The sequence below is a fragment of the Bos grunniens genome, chromosome 5, assembly GCF_055505025.1.
Source record: "Bos grunniens cultivar Pamir isolate PY7600 chromosome 5, Bosgru_T2T1.0, whole genome shotgun sequence".
NCBI lineage: Eukaryota > Metazoa > Chordata > Mammalia > Artiodactyla > Bovidae > Bos > Bos grunniens.
The window spans coordinates 85,300,404-85,315,945 of record NC_141169.1 but is presented as its reverse complement, the minus strand read 5'-3'; the positions used below and the strand labels follow the sequence as shown (position 1 = coordinate 85,315,945).

General features: G+C 39.7%; 1 protein-coding gene across 5 annotated transcripts in view; it reads right to left on the bottom strand.

The window, feature by feature from the left end:
- Nucleotides 1-15,542, bottom strand: part of LMNTD1 (lamin tail domain containing 1) — a 489,768-nt gene that overhangs the window by 207,327 nt on the left and 266,899 nt on the right. The gene's annotated exons all lie outside the window — the stretch shown is intronic.

The following is a 15,542-nucleotide window of genomic DNA, read 5'->3' as shown; positions in this document are numbered from 1 at the left end:
AAAAGAAATTAATGGCATTAAACTAATAACTGAGCATTACATTTTTCTTACTTCTCTATTATTTATTTTTGCTTCAGTTCAGTTCAGTCGCTCAGTCCTGTCCAACTCTTTGCAACCCCATGAACCGCAGTACACCAGGCCTCCCTGTCCATCACCAACTCCCGGAGTCCACCCAAACCCATGTCCATTGAGTCAGTGATGTCATCCAACTGTCTTATCCTCTGTCGTCCCCTTCTCCTCTTGCCCTCAATCTTTCCCAGCATCAGGGTCTTTTCAAATGAGTCAGCTCTTCGAATCAGGTGGCCAAAGTATTGGAGTTTCAGCTTCAACATCAGTCCTTCCAATGAACATTCAGGACTGATCTCCTTTAGGATGGACTGGTTGGATCTCTTTGCAGTCCAAGGGACTCTCAAGAGTCTTCTCCAACACCACAGTTCAAAAGCATCAATTTTTTGGTGCTCAGCTTTCTTTATAGTCCAACTCTCACATCCATATATGACCACTGGAAAAACCATAGCCTTGACTAGATGGGCCTTTGTGGGCAAAGTAATGTCTCTGCTTTTCAATATGCTATCTAGGTTGGTCATAACTTTCCTTCCAAGGAGTAAGTGTCTTATAATTTCATGGCTGCAATCACCATCTGTAGTGATTTTGGAGCCCAGAAAATTAAAGTCAGCCACTGTTTCCACTGTTTCTTCATCTATTTCCCATGAAGTGATGGGACCAGATGCCATGATCTTAGTTTTCTGAATGTTGAGCTTTAAGTCAACTTTTTCACTCTCCTCTTTCACTTTCATCAAGAGGCTCTTTAGTTCTTCTTCACTTTCTGTCATAAGGGTGGTGTCATCTGCATATCTGAGGTTATTAATATTTCTCCTGGCAATCTTTATTCTTGCTTGTGCTTCCTCCAGCCCAGCATTTCTCATGATGTACTGTGCATATAAGTTTTTGCTTGCTGCTGCTAAGTCACTTCAGTGGTGTCTGACTCTGTGAGACCCCATAGATGGCAGCCCACCAGGCTCCATCCCTGGGATTCTCCAGGCAAGAACACTGGAGTGGGTTGCCATTTCCTTGTCCAATGCATGAAAGTGATAAGTCAAAATGAAGTCGCTCAGTCGTGTCTGACTCAGCGATCCCATGGACTGCAGCCTACCAGGCTCCTCTGTACATAGGATTTTCCAGGCAAGAGTACTGTTAAAAACTATTTTACTTGATATTATGTTTGAAGTAACTTCCTATTGAGAAAGTTTTTAGTAAACACTGAATTAGTAAATATTGGGTGACAAGCATTCAGAATTGACAGAAGGTATGGGTAGGGAATGGTTTAATGTCATCAGATATCAGAAGGAAGTTGGAACTATTCCATTCTTACTTTGCTTTGTCTTCTGCAGCCAAGAGAGTGAGCCAACATTATAGTGGGGGAGTGAAACCCACGTTAGGCAAGGAAATTGGAAAAGAAATCCAGGGCCCCTTAAACTTGGTAAAAATCCAGGCTCCTGACAGAGATAGATCTATAGTTTCAAACCTGATTCCGAAACTGTGTGATCTTGGGCAAGTATTTCACCTCTTATTCCTCAGCAAGGTCATCTATAAAATGGGAATTAAAATAGAAACTATCCCATAATTTAAATAATATCCCATAGTTAGATAATATGTATAAACTTCTTAGAACAATGCCTGACCTGCTTAATACTCAATAACTGCTACTAATTATTATAATTATTATCACTAAATTATAGAAATGATTTCAGGTCTTAAGATCTAGATGAATTATACACCAGGGTAATGAACAACTGGGCTTCCCTGGTAGCTCAGCTGGTGAAGAATCTGCCTACAATGCAGGAGATCCTAGTTTGATTCCTGGGTCAGGAATATTCCCCTGGAGAAGGGATAGGATACCCACTCCAGTATTCTTGGCTACCCTGCTGACTCAAACTGTAAAGAATCTGCCTGCAAGATGGGCGACCTGGGTTCGATCCCTGGATTGGGAAGATCCCGTGGAGGAGGGCATGGCAACCCACTCCATTATTCTTGCCTGGAGAATCCCCATAGACAGAGGAGCCTGGTGGGCTACAGTTCATGGGGTCACAAAGAGTGACACGACAGAGCAACTAAGCACAGCACAGTGAACGACTTGCAGAAATATTTGTTGAATGATGAATACACAAAATACACTGCAGCCTGGAATCTGTAGTTTATGACTATTGCCTTGATCACAACATAACACACCTGCACTCAGACACTTACTAAAGCAATGCTGCACAAATGTCAGTCATTGGACTGTCAGCTGTATTCGTTTCCTACTTCTGCTATCATAAATTGTCATAGACTTAATGGCTTAAAAGAAGAAGAATTTGTTCTCTTACATTTCTGCAGGTCAGAAGTCTAAGTGAGTCTTATGGGATTAAAATCAGGGAGTGGTCCTTCTTGGAGTTTCAGGGGAGAATTCATTCCTTGTCTTTCTCAGCTTCTAGAGGCCATCAGTGTTCCTTGGCTGCTGGCCTTTTCCTCCCATCACTCTAACCTCTTGCTGACCTTGCCACACCTACTTCTTTGTCTTTGACCTTTCTGTCTCCCTTTTAGAAGATCCTTGTGATTACAACATTAGACCCATGCAGATAATCCAGGATAATCTCTCCATCTCAAGATCCCTAACTTAATCATATCTGCAAAGTCCTTTTTACCACATAAGGTAACATTCAGATTCTGGGATTTGTGGACATTTGTGGACATGTGGACATTGGGGGGGGCCCGTTATCCATCCTACCACATCATCTTTATCATTCGAATTCTGCCATGTCTGCTTACCAACATAATATTACTTGATATTTGTCTTAAAATTTTGTTTTACTTAATTTTATTTATAAACTCAAGGTTTTGCTAGATTAGTTATATCTTTTTAAAACATATTAAAATAACATTTCAATGATTAAAATAAAATTTTGTTTATTTTCTAATATTCTCTTGGGTTTTGAGTGATATACATATTGTATTTCAGGAAACTGATTGTAAATTCTGCTATAAATTGACCTCTATTAGGGACTGGCCAATGATCTTCCCATAGTCTCAGGTAATTGGGAACATCTAGCTTAGTCTAATGAGCAGGCTTATTATCTTTTCTAAATTCTTTGAGTTCTGTCTCAATACTATTTTAGAATATATGAGTCATATTATTAAAGCCAAATATAGAAATTATTTGACCGAGCTACAGTTAGTGTCCAGTCTACTATGCTAGGGAAGGTCATTTTGTGAAAACATAATTGGGGATATGACCCATTAAAATAGAGTGTTATGCATCCAGGGAACTTGGCAGAACATGTGCATGCTCAGTGTCCGACTCTTTGTGATCCTATGGGCTGGAGCCCACCAGGCTCCTCTGTCCATGGAACTTTCCAGGCAAGAATACTGGAGTGGGTTGCAATTTCCTTCTTCCGGGGATCTTCCTGATCCAGGGATCGAACCTCCATCTTCTGCATTGCAGGTGGTTTCTTCACCAACTGAGCCACCAAGGGAAATAGATAACCAACAGGGATCTATCATATAGCAGCACATGGAAGTGGAAGTGAAAGTTGCTCAGTCATGTCTGACTCTTTGCAACCCCATGGACTGTAGCCTGCCAGGCTCCTCTGTCCATAGAATTCTCCAGGCCAGAATACTAGAGTGAGTAGCCATTCCATTCTCCAGGGGATCTTCTCAACCCAGGATTGAACCCAGGTCTCCCTCATTGCAGGCGGATTCTTTACTGTCTGAGCCACCAGAGAAGCTCGTGGAACTCTGTTCAATGTTATGTGGCAGACTTCACTGTTCACCTGAAACTATCACACCATTGTTAATTGACTATACTGGAATATAAAAGACTGGAGGAGGCAATGGCAACCCACTCCAGTATTCTTGCCTGGAGAATCCCATGGACAGAGGAACCTAGGAGGCTACAATCCATGGCGTCGCAAAGAGTTGGACATGATTGAGCAACTAACACACACAATATAAAAGAAAAAGTTCAAATGAAAAAAAAAAGATGTTAACAGAAATAAACAAAAATTAATTTTTCTTATAAAAATAGATTAAAATAAAAATAATTTTTTAAAAAGTGTAGCCTAATGTATTTTATTGCCTAAGCCATAACAATGTCAGCTTTAAGGAGTAAATGAAATCAGCTCATCACTGGGACCTTAGCAGTAAGATTCCTTTGCTCCTGACTTATGAAGTATGTTGATTTGAGGACTATTTGTTTTACTTCGTACTATGTCCAGTCTTATTTCAGTAAAAATATAAAAATCCTACTGTTATAGAAATTGTAATTAGGTGCATTTGAATAATTTATATGAAACTAATTCCTGAATCCTGGATTATATTTAAAATTTTTAAAATGTATTTATTTTTGGCTGTGTTAGGTTTTCACTGCTGCTCACAGGCTTTTCTTAGTTGTGGCAATTGGAGGCTACTCTCTAGCTGGGGCGCACGAGTTTTTCACTGTGGTGGCTTCTCTTGTTGCAGAGCATGGTGTCTAGAGTGTGGGCTCCGTAGTTGGGGTTCACAGGCTTAGTTGCCTGACAGCATGTGGAATCTTCCCAAACCAGGAACTGAACCCATGTTCTCTGAATTGGCAGGTGGATTCTTAACCACTGGATCACCAGGAATGTCCTGCATTTACATTTTTAGGAAAATATTGTAGTGGACATGAGAACATGCCTCACATACCTCTAACCAGAGAACTTGATCAAGGGCTCCAGCTATGATACTCTCAGATCCATCCCTGGGTTTGCAGTGGGGCCAGGCTTCTCATGGGTTCTTTCCAATAAGGACTGAGCACTGAAGGACTTCTAAGACAGGCCATTCCTGGGAGTGCAAGACTCCTCTGGTGTCCACTTATGGCTTCAAGACTCCCTGAGGACCTTGCTGAACCTTCTTAGATCACACGGTAGTTTCAGATCTTTCCATCCAGCCTTCCTTCCCTCTTTTTGTTCACTATCCTTGCACTGTGATCAAAAGAATCTCTCAGCCTTCTTTGTCTCCCTTTTCTCTCAAAGCCATTTCCCTAATTACATTTTTGTGTGTGTTTAATCCCATCTTGGCATCTAAATTTTGAAGGAGCTGAATTAACAAAGATTTTGTAACTTTCCAACCATTAAAATAATCAGAACTTTTTTTCTAAAGGCAGATATGCATCTAATTTATAGAGTGGTTGTATCACGTTGTTTGGCTGCATATTTAAAAGGAGAGGATTTTCAACCTGGGGTTGTTCTGCCTTTTGGAGTACTTTGTTAGAGGTTCTGGCTGCTGCTAAGTCGATTCAGTCGTGTCCGACTCTGTGCAACCCCAGAAACGGCAGCCCACCAGGCTCCCCCGTCTCTGGGATTCTCCAGGCAAGAACACTGGAGTGGGTTGCCATTTCCTTCTCCAATGCATGAAAGTGAAAAGTGAAAGTGAAGTCGCTCAGTTGTGTCCGACTCTAGCGAACCCATGGACTGCAGCCTACCAGGCTCCTCTGTCCATGGGGTTTTCTAGGCAAAAGTACTGGAGTGGGGTGCCATTGCCTTCTCCAGTTAGAGGTTCCACAGTGGAACAAATAGTTAGGATCCATCAGCGTATCAATGTGGTACAGGTAGATCCAGGCCATCAAAAGACCACTGACTATTAGAACGGTGAATGATGAAACAGACTTCAGTAGCTATCATGGGCTTTGGTGATAAGACAGAGTAGAGAGAAAGAGAGTTATAATAGAGCTCAGGTGTGAAGCAATTGAGACTAGATCTTGCTGACAATTCATTTAAGATAGTACCTGGGAAAACCAAACAACTGCACTGAGAGGATAAAACCTGGCAGAGAAATGGCATAATAGAATAGTTGGCCTGAAGTTTCCTTTTGAAAAGATGGAGTGTTTCTACATAATACCCAACTTGGAGAAGATACAATACAATTAAGGTTAGGTCTTACTTAATGCTTCAGACCTTTAAACAAGGATCACTTCCATGTGTTATCCCATTTTGAGTGACAGAAATTTCATCTCTATGCCTTAAACTCTGGTGGGGCTTTAGGTTGTGACAAAGGAGTATTCTCCCATGATATAAACCTTAAATTCACGCAGCTTTTTGAAATTCCAATTTTATAATTCTAATTTCAGTCCTGATTTTTAACATATACATACACATAAGCAGACAGCTGGCAACTGCACAAAGTTTTAAGAAAAGATGAACACTCTCCACTGAACAACTTACCCTGGGGCACTCCCACCATTGAAGTGTAGCCACAAACAAGGAAAGTGACTTGGTGGCCAGAGATGGCAGGATGTGGGATCCAGCTGATGGCAGTGCCCACTCCCCAACTTCAGCTACCAATTATAAGGCCAGGTTGTCACCACTGTTTCTGATTGATTTGCTACAAATTGGAGGTTCCACAAAACCAACCATGCCCTCTCCTCAACCCCACACTGATTTGATACAATAATTGGCTAGAGTGGCTCATTGTCATCCTTCAGTTGTTCAGTTGTGTCTGACTCTTTGTGACCCCATGGACTGCAGCACATCAGGCTTCCCTGACCTTCACCATATCCTGGAATTCACTCAAACTCATGTCCATGCAGTGATGCTATCTAACCATCTCGTCCTCTGTCATCCCCTTCTCCTCCTGCCTTCAATCTTTCCCAGCATCAGAGTCTTTTCAACATTTTACTTCAGTTCAGTTCAGTCGCTTAGTCATGTCCAACTCTTTGTGACCCCATGAATCGTAGCACACCAGGCCTCCCTGTCCATCACCATCTCCCAGAGTTCACTCAAACTCACGTCCATCGAGTTGGTGATGCCATCCAGCCATCTCATCCTGTTGTTGTCCCCTTCTCCTCCTGCCCCCAATCCCTCCCAGCATCAGAGTCTTTTCCAATGAGTCAAGTCTTTGCATCAGGTGGCCAAAGTATTGGAGTTTCAGCTTCAGCATCAGTCCTTCCAATGAACACCCAGGACTGATTTCCTTTAGAATGGACTGGTTGGATCTCCTTGCAGTCCAAGGGACTCTCAAGAGTCTTCTCCAACACCACAGTTCAAAAGCATCAATTCTTTGGCACTCAGCTTTCTTCACAGTCCAACTCTCACATCCATACATGACTACTGGAAAAATTACTTACTAGATTACTAATTTATTACAAAAAGATACAAGGAAAGGCATTTCAGGTTGGAGAGAACATGTGAAAAGGAACTTCCAAGAAGAAAAGGATGCCTTTGAGGAACTGCAAGAAGCTGAAAGTTATCAGCCATCGAGGAGCATGAAATAGGGCTTGAGAGGTGGGCAGAGGCCAGATTAGACAGGAGCTTGAAGGAAATAGTACACATTTTGGTTTTTATCCTCTGGGCAATATTTAAAGCAGAATAACAATATAAACTAAATTTTGTTTTAAAAAGACTACTGACTATTGTCTACAGCAGCCACATAGGGCATTCAAATTTTCTATTGGTCATGTTTTTAAGTAAAAAAAAAAACATATCAAATTAATTTTATTGATATGCTTTGTTTAACTCAACATATCCAAAGTATCTGATCATTATCATGTTGTTGTTGTTCAGTCGCCCAGTTGTGTCTGACTCTTTGTGACCTCATGGACTGCAGCGCATCAGGTCTCCATATCCCTCACCATCTCCTGAAGTTTGCCCAAGTTCATGTCCATTGCATAGGTATGCCATCCAGCCATCTCATCTTCTGACACCCTCTTCTCCTTTTCCCTTCACTCTTTCCCACTATCAGGGTCTTTTCCACTGAATTGGCTGTTCACATCAGGTGACCAAAATACTGGAGCTTCAGCTTCAGCATCAGTCCTTCCAGTGAGTATTCAGGGTTGATTTCCCTTAACATTGACTGGTTTTTATCTCCCTGCTGTTGAAAGGACTCTCAGAAGTCTTCTCCAGCACCACAGTTCAAAGAAATCAATTCTTTGGCTCTCTGCCTTCTTTATGGTCCAGCTCTCACAAACACACGTGACCAGTGGGAAGACCATAGCCTTGACTATATGGACCCCTGTCTGGATAGGGATTTGATTCCTCTAGGGATTGAATATAAAAATCTGCATGTGCATCTCTGACTGCTGCAGACCAGTCGACAGCTCTAGGGATAGATCTGAAGTTAGAGGAAGTGTTAGTCACTCAGTCACTTTAGAATCTTTGTGACTCTGTGGACTGCAGCCCACCAGGCCCCTTTGTCCATGGGATTCTCTAGACAAGAATACTGGAGTGAGTTGCTGTGCCCTCCTCCAGGGGATCTTCCCAACCCAAGGATCGAACCCAGGTCTCCTACATTGCAGGTGAATTTTTTACTGTCTGAGCCACCAAGGAAGCCCAATCATTATTATAAGCAATGTTTAAAAAAAAAAAAAAAAAAAACATGTTGACATCTCACATTTTTTCCCCTTACTAAGTCTTTGAAATTCAGTGTGTGTTTTAAACTTACAAATATCTCAGTTCAAGCAAGCAGCATTTCCAGTGCTCTGTAGCCACATGTGGCTGGGTGGCTACCAGATAGACAGTGCAGCACTAGAGAATAAATCAGAGGGGCTGCAGTGGAAGCAACAGCCCAGTTTGGAGGCTACTGCAAAAGTCCAGTGAGACAAGCACTGCTCAGATTAGGACAGAAACAACAGAGATGGCAGAAAATGATTTGAGATCAGTCTCAAATTTGAGACTGATTTGAGATCAGTCTGGAAGGAGTTAAGAGAAGTAGACATGAAGGAATGTGAGGGAAAGGCTTAGAAGGTGAAATACAACCAGAAATAAGCCCTAGGATAATTCTAAGACTGTTCCAAATTAATGCTTTGATGTTGAATTTCCTCTAGGGCCTTAGCAGGATATATTTTTACTGTCACTTATGATTGTATTATTTTCCTTTTTATATCTACTTTCATTTTTGATCAACTGCTTTTATGCATTGGTCTGCTTCAAAATTCCTATTTCATCTTCCATTCACCTGTATATTTAATTCAATTTGATTTAACAGAAATTGTTTTGAGTGACCAATTTGTGCTAGGTTTTGTGCTGAACATAGAGAAGATAAAGAAAATAAGGAAGGATGTCTATATAAAGAAAAGCTTCCCTGGTGGCTCAGATGGGAAAGAATCTGCCTGCAATGCAGGAGACCCTATCCCTGAGTCTGGAAGATTCCCCAGAGAAGGGAATGGCTACCCATTCCAGTATTCTTGCCTGGAGAATTCCATGGACAGAGGAACCTAGAGGACTACAGTCCATGGGGTTGCAAAGAGTTGGACATGACTGAGCGACTAACACTCTCACTTTTCTATATTAAGAAGCTAAGTATAATATATGAAACCTAAAGCATTTACTCTCGTTGTCCCAGTTGCCTTGGTTGTTTAACAATAAAGCATATCCTATTCTCATCCAGCATAGTCTCAGAGGATTGTGTATACCCCTGAATTTGGCAGTGTCTGATCATTCAGTCAGGGTCAGTCAGAATGACAAAAATCACTCTACAGATTTTGCATGAAACATGATTTAACAGTAGGGAATTAAAGATTTACCAAACCATTACAAGGGCTAAGACAGCAAAGGTCAGGAAAGCCCCTGCAAGCTTTCAGGAAATTTACAAGTACAAAAATTATCAGGAAAGCTGCTTCCTGGATCTCAGCTGTTTCAACAAATAAAATGATTCTTAGGACGTCTTTTGGGAACCACTGGCAACACCCATTGTGAACCATCCACCAACCCTCACTTGCCTGCCTATGGCTGATGCTGTAGAATAATGGAGTTCCTCTTTAGCTTGGGATTCTGGGAAATGTAGTTTCAGGGTTCCTCCCCGTGATACAAGGGAGATACAGAAAAGGGGTGGGCATGAAGATGAGATATACAGGCATGGGTAGATTGTGCATGTAGTTGGTTCTGGGGTAAAAATTGCACATCTGTAAGCCTCAAATACTCTGTTTCAATTTAGTGCTGCCAAATAAATTTTCAACTAAATTTCTAACATTTAAATCTTGAATTATGCTTTGTTTTTTTTTCCCCAAAATCAGAAGGTAACTTAAGGTGTTTGAAAACAACTAAACCCTAAAAAAAGTATTCAGAGATTGAATATACAAATAGGAAACAGCCAGAAAACTGCATATAAAAACAGAACTTTAGTCCAAAATCTGCAGCAAGCTGCCTAGGAAACCAAACCCTTTATGTATAATAAACATCCCAAGACGCCAGCCAGCTATAAGTCAGATGTGAGAAAACCAGATTGCTATCTCTGGTGACAATCCAGAAAACTAAACAGTAACTTCTGTAACAGTCAGGCCACTTGACCCCAAATGGCCAGGGCTTGATTAATAACTGATTAATAACTTGATTAATAAGCTTCCCTCATTTTTGTGCCCACTCCCAACTTAGTACCAACCAGGGAAAGTTAAGTGTATACCCCTGATCAATCACATAAGATGCCCCATTTCTAGCTAGCCTGCCTACAGTTTCTCCATGCCAATAGCACTCAATCATAGTATACCTGCAGCCTTTTCTTTTTTCCACTATAAAGCTTTCCCACTTTGCTTTTCTCATTTGCTTGGTTTTCTCTTTTTCCCCCACAGTATTAATCAAGGTAGGATGTGATCTAAGAAGAAACAGTATTGAATAAGGTAAATACCATATACATTTCTAGGCACCAATTTTCTCCTAAGTAGCAGGCAGTATGGTACAATGGATAAGTGATTGAATTCTGGAATCAGAAAACCAGACTTTAAATCCTACCATTTTTACAGTCTAGATGTGCTATCCAGATTATTTGCTTAACCTTGATGGCTTCGGTTTTCTCATCAATTATGTGCTCAGTTGCTCAGCTGTGTTTGGCCCCATGAACGGTAGCCCGCCGGGCTCCTCTGTCCATGGAATTTTTCAGGCAAGATTATTGGAGCGGGTTGTTATTTCCTACTCCAGGGGATCTTTCTGAGCCAGGGATCAAACTAGCATCTCTTACGTCTCCTGCATTGGCAGGAGGGTTCTTTACCACTAGTGCCACCTGGAAAGCCCTTTTCTTACCAACAAAGTGGCTAAAATGATGGTATCTATTATTTAGGGTTGTTCGCTGGATTGAATCAGGTTGTGGCTGTAAACTGCATTATTTAATTTGGTATTATCATTATGTTCTCTTTCCAAGCTCATGACCTCCATTTTGGTCCACATATAAATTACCTCTTACTTCATCATCCTTCCTCTATCTGATCCTTCCTTCAGCTCACTGAACATAAGCAACCAAATAAATCTTCTTCAACTGTTACCATCTCATTCCCTTACTCAAAAATTCTCAGGGCCATTAAAGACATCTATAACCTACCTTTCCACAAGTTCTCATAGTCTCTTGTACAAGAAGGACCTTCTGCTGTAGCCAAATGTGTATATCCATTTATCTAGAGATATCCCCCAAAGTCTCACACACAAGACCATTTTCCCTCCCACTTTTCATATTTGGAGTAAACTATACTTCCTTTCTCAATGTCTGAATCCTACATTTCATTTATGGTCCAGCTCAAATCCTCTCACCCCATTAAACCTTATCACACCACTGCATTCTACAGAAATTTCTTTCTCTCTAGAGTCCTAAAATTTTACTAAGCTCACTAAATTATATCCTGATTTGCAATAAATATGTCTTTTCATAAATGTGTATCAAAACCTAAGGGAGAGGATAATATTCCTGAAGGCAGGGCCAATAGTTTATTCTTTCTGGTGTATTGCCATATACCCACACATAATAATAATAATTGCTATTCAAGACTAATTATGTTTCTGTTGCCTTGCCAAACACTTCATTTTATCTGATTTATTTCTCTCCAGAGCTCTTGAGGGAGGGGTTATAATTAGCCATTTATCAGGTGAGAGAATTTGAACATAGAAAAGTTGAATTATTTGCCCAAGGTCACAGAAATAGTAATGATGAATCTGAGCCACCTAGGAATCTGTGACTCCACATCTTATGCAATTAATTAACATTCTGTGGATTGATTAAACATACTGCTTTATGAGATCCTGCCAGATAATGCATATAAATTTCCTCTCTTTATTGCCAGTCTCTCCTTGGAAAACCCAAATACAGGATTCACTTTAGAGATTGTGTATTTCTACAATGGAATCAATTTCCAGAGACATTTCTCTTAAACTTGTAGATAGAAATCTTGAAACAATCAGGAAAATATCAGAGAGCACATTTACTTAGCCATGTAAGTTGTTCAGAATTAAGATGCTGGAGAAGACATCACGTCAGGTTTATGGTTTCTTCATGTTTGCCGTTCATTCCTATTTTGAGCAGAATTTCGTGCCACTGTTCGTTGCTGGATTTTAGGATACAATTCTCAGGTTCCAGCTAAGAAGAGGGATAGCTTTTATTTACACCATTTCAAAAATATATGAATATCAAAACTAACATAAAATTTTAAATATTGAATATACTATGACATTAGTGTGAAAGAGGGTGTTTTTGGCTTTTTGGTTTGTCTTTCTCAATAATCATTCATTTTCAAAACGGTTTGGGAAAGTAGGAAGATGGTAGAGTTAGGAAAAAAAAAAAAAAACACAAAAAACCTTGTCCAGAGTATCTTACAGTATGAATTTTTCAATCAGAGAAGCACATGGACTCTTGAGAGTCTTCCTGAATATTAAAAACACCACCTATATTTTAAAACTTGATCCTTCAAGGATGTTACACTGACCTAGCTCTTTCTGCAATCCATGGTGTGGTAACTTGGGAAAATCCAATCCTGAAAAAAATTCTAACCCAAAGAGTATAAAGTTAAACAGGGATCTTTCTCAAAATACACTTAAAAGTATAAAGATGCCATGTCTTTATTCTTGTTTGTTCTATAAAAATACAAATGTATAGGAAGGAAATGATAATTTCAATCAACATTCACTGGTAATTAAAAGCAACTGTAGTCCTCGGGCTGTTTCTTTCCAATATGATCCAGTGATCAGAAGGAATTGGAAATGATTACATTTTAACTAGAAACACATTTCTGTCCACAACGGAGCTCTGAAGCATGAAAAAGACACAGTGGTGGACCCTGTTTGTGTTTCCATCTGGGGCTCTAATTTGAACTTCAGTGCTTATTCTCTCAGACTTCTGGCTGTGCAAAGATCCAGAAAGTCAAAGCCAGCATATTCTTTTACCCTGTTTCATGCAAAAAATAAAATAAAATTCCATGGCAAACAATTACCATGTTTGCCTTTTGTGGAATGGCTCTATTTAAATCCATTATAGGTTAAACAAGAGCACTTGTAAAATTCACAGCTCAGAGTTAATCTGGCTATATCCCAGGGCACCCAATCTGAAAAGCAAGTGATTGCAAGCACTCTTGGGAAGGAAGTTAGCAATGGCCTATAATGCAAAACAGTCTGGAACAATTACATTTAGCTTGGTTTTCAAATTAAGAAATTCATCCCATGGTTGGTTTTTCATTTGAAAGCCTTCTTCAAGTCCCATTAAAAATGCTCATCTATTTCTGATACTCAGTTAGTGCATCCAAATGATATCATCATTAGCGATAAGGGGAAAAACAGTGAACGCTGTAGTGCCTTATGCCAGGAATTATTTGGTCATGGAAAGTACCTGGAGGTGCTTGTAGTTGCTACAACTTCACAACTCTGGACTGGGAATTCTGTTTTCTGTGGCCAGGAGGGAACGGTGAATTCACAGAAGTCCTGATGGGGAAAAAGAGGACGCCCTGTGGCCCTTAAAGAACTTGGCAACTTACTGTATTTGATATGAAATGTACATCCTTTTCTTTTCTTAGTGTAAAATGCACCAAGGGCTTCCCCAGTGGCTTAGTGGGTAAAGAATCTGCCTGCAATGCAGGAGATACAGGAGATGTGGGTTCAATCCCTGGGTTGGGATGATCCCCAGGAGGAGGAAATGGCAACCCACTCCAGTATTCTTGCCTGAAAAACCCCATGGACAGAGGAGCCTGATGGGCTACAGGCCATGGAGTTGTGAAGAGTCGAATACGACTGAGTGAATAAGCGTGCAAATGCACAAGAGTCTTTTTGATCCATGAGTCTCAGCTCCTCATTCTTATACTGAGAATCTAAGAGCTATTTAGAATATTTTATAAAAAAAAAAAAATCAAAGGATGTGATATCACTCTTAGGGCATTTAAGATTTCTTTCTGAGGTATGAAAACTGAATGCCTATTAAAATAATGAGTATGAGCCACCAAACCCTATCCATGATCATTCAGTGTCTTTATTACCAAAACACTTTCCTCAGGAAGATAAAGGGGAGAAATGCTCTAACGGGAAAAGCATATTATGATTCATGGGAACAAGCTGATGCTCTCTGATGGCATACTCTTGTCATTCATTTCATTTCACAAGTGCCTATATAATGCTTGCCTCCTATGTTCCACGTGCTGTTCTCAGCACTTGACAAATATTCATACATTTAATGTCATGTCTCATGTCAACACGATGTAGGTGGTGTAGATACAATTATTAACCCCACTTTACAGATAATGAGACTGAAAGACAGGTTAAATAACTTGCCTATGATCAGACAATTGTGGAGCCAAGATTTTGAAGCCTTGCAGTTATGTTTATTCAAAACTCTCATGGTGTGAACAAGCGCACGGATCATCGATAAAAGCTGTTAAGTGCTATGGTCTTTGAGAGCAAATGGTAAAGTCGTTTTGTATTTGGTTGTATAAATTTTATAGCTTGGAGGTGGTTTCTCGTGTTTGTCATGTTAAAGGACAAAACTTTCTAATGCTGCCATAAAATCTCTAGCTATACACGATAAGAAAAATGTACATAAGTCAGATATTGTTTCTGTACAGCTTTTCTTATTGGCATGCAGTGTCTAGATCTTTAAAATTTAGTGCTAAAATGAAAAATAGAAAAATAAGTGATGTATATATTGTAATATATCACATTTATGCAAATTAAACACATGCAACGTGAAACCATAATATGTGTTTACAAGTACACATGAAAAAAAAAGAAAGGATATCTGGCAAACCTTAGAAGAATTCAAAGAAAACAGGACCAGAGCTTTACAGGGAATGTTAATCATGAACTGAGGCTGGTATTTAACTTAACCCTCTGATTCCAAGACTGAAGCTGAGAGAAAGAATCCATCTAAATATTTATCCATGCATGTACTGAATTCATTTATCTAAGCAGTCATTCACGCCAACAAGGGAAAGTGAGAAAGTTTTCTGTGTTACTGATTAGATTATTAGATCATTTTATTATGTAACAATTATATAATTAAGGATCCTAAAGAGTTGATAGCCTAAGAAGATGTTTATATCAATTTGTGTTGTTTGAGTTGCAAACTGAACAACATTCTAACTTAAAGGAAGAGCTACAAACCATCATTTTATCAAAAAATGAATAAATTGGGCTCATCACTTCAAGGAAAATAACTGACATTTGGTAACAATGATAAAATTTAAGCTTTCAAATAATAATTTGAATAATAATATCAGTTATTTTCCTTGAAGTGACAGGTCCACTTTATTCATTTTTTGATTAAAAAAAAACAAATTGTTTATAGATATTCCCTTAGGTAAAAATGTTGTTCTGCCT